The sequence below is a fragment of the Arachis ipaensis genome, chromosome B10, assembly GCF_000816755.2.
Source record: "Arachis ipaensis cultivar K30076 chromosome B10, Araip1.1, whole genome shotgun sequence".
Taxonomy (NCBI): Eukaryota; Viridiplantae; Streptophyta; class Magnoliopsida; order Fabales; family Fabaceae; genus Arachis; species Arachis ipaensis.
In genome coordinates, this window is record NC_029794.2 from 56,518,881 (window position 1) to 56,521,239 (window position 2,359).

The following is a 2,359-nucleotide window of genomic DNA, read 5'->3' on the forward strand; positions in this document are numbered from 1 at the left end:
TGTTTTAATTACAAAAGAACAAGAAGTACATGGTTTCAAATTCATCCTTGAAACTAGTTTAATTATTTTGATGTGGTGACAATACTTTTTGTTTTCTGAATGAATGCTTGAACAGTGCATATGTCTTTTGATATTGTGGTTTATGAATGTTAAATATGTTGGCTCTTGAAAGAATGATGAAAAGGAGAAATGTTATTGATAATCTGAAAAATCATAAAATTGATTCTTGAAGCAAGAAAAAGCAGTGAATAGAAAAGAGCTTGCGAAAAAAAAGGGAAAGAAAAATGGCGAAAAAAAAAGAAAGAAAAAGAAAGAGCAAGCAGAAAAAGCCAAAAGCTCTTTAAACCAAAAGGTAAGAGCAAAAAGCCAATAGCCCTTAAAACCAAAAGGCATGGGTAATAAAAAGGATCCAAGGCTTTGAGCATCAGTGGATAGGAGGGCCTAAAGGAATAAAATCCTGGCCTAAGCGGCTAAACCAAGCTGTCCCTAACCATGTGCTTGTGGCGTGAAGGTGTCAAGTGAAAAACTTGAGACTGAGCGGTTAAAGTCGAAGTCCAAAGCAAAAAGAAGAGTGTGCTTAAGAACCCTGGACACCTCTAATTGGAGACTCTAGCAAAACTGAGTCACAATCTGAAAAGGTTCACCCAATTATGTGTGTGTGGCATTTATGTATCCGGTAGTAATACTGGAAAACAAAGTGCTTAGGGCCACGACCAAGACTCATAAAGTAGCTGTGTTCAAGAATCAATAACACTATCTAAATTCTAAGTTCCTATAGATGCCAATCATTCTGAACTTCAAGGGATAAAGTGAGATGCCAAAACTGTTCAGAGGCAAAAAGCTACTAGTTCCGCTCATCTGATTGGAGCTAAGTTTCATTGATATTTTGGAATTTATAGTATATTCTCTTCTTTTTATCCTATTTGATTTTCAGTTGCTTGGGGACAAGCAACAATTTAAGTTTGGTGTTGTGATGATCAGATAATTTATACGCTTTTTGGCATTATTTTTACATAGTTTTTAGTATGATTTGATTAGTTTTTAATATATTTTTATTAGTTTTTAAATAAAAATCACATTTCTGGACTTTACTATGAGTTTGTGTTTTTCTGTGATTTTAGGTATTTTCTGGCTGAAATTGAGGGACTTGAGCAAAAATCAGATTCAGAGGCTGAAGAAGGACTGCAGATGCTGTTGGATTCTGACCTCCCTGCACTCAAAGTGGATTTTCTGGAGCTACAGGAGTCCAAATAGCGCGCTCTCAATTGAGTTGGAAAGTAGACATCCAGGGTTTTCCAGAAATATATAATAGTCCATACTTTGCCCGAGTTTAGACAACGCAAACTGGCGTTCAACACCAGCTCTCTGCCCTATTCTGGAGTTAAACGCCAGAAACAGGTTGCAAAGCAGAGTTAAACACCAGAAACAGGTTACAAAATGGCGTTTAACTCCAAGGAAGACCTTTACACGTGAAAGCTTCAATGCTCAGCCCAAGCACACACCAAGTGGGCCCCGAAAGTGGATTTCTGCATCATTTACTCATTTCTGTAAACCCTAGTAACTAGTTTAGTATAAATAGAACTTTTTACTATTGTGTTAAACATCTTTTGATCAATTTTAGATCTCCAAGACCTCCATGAGAGGCTGGCCACTCGGCCATGTCTACCCTATTTTCACTTATGTATTCTCAACGGTAGAGTTTCTACACACCATAGATTAAGGTGTGGAGCTCTGCTGTTCCTCATAAATTAATGCAAAGTACTATTGTTTTTCTATTCAATTCAAGCCTATTTCTTCTCTAAGATATTCATTCGCACACAAGAACATAATGAATGTGATGATTATGTGACGCTCATCATCATTCTCACTTATGAACACGTACCTGACAACCACTTCCTTTCTACATGCAAACAAGCTTGAATGTGTATCTCTTAGCCTCCTGATCGTGAGATCAGAGTCTTCGTGGTATAGGCTAGAATTATTGGCGGCCATTCTTGAGATCTGAAAAGTCTAAACCTTGTCTGTGGTATTCCGAGTAGGATCTGGGAAGGGATGGCTATGACGAGCTTTAAACTCGCGAGTGCTGGGCGTAGTGACAGACGCAAAAGGATTACTGAATCCTATTCCAGCAGGATCGAGAACCGACAGATGATTAGCCGTGCGGTGACAGCGCATTTTGGACCATTTTCACTGATAGGACGAGAAGTAGCCATTGACAACGGTGATGCCCTACATAAAGCTTGCCATAGAAAGGAGTATGAAGGATTGGATGAAAGTAGTAGGAAAACAGAGGTTCAGAAGGAATAAAAGCATCTCCATACGCTTATCTGAAATTCTCACCAATGAATTACATAAGTAT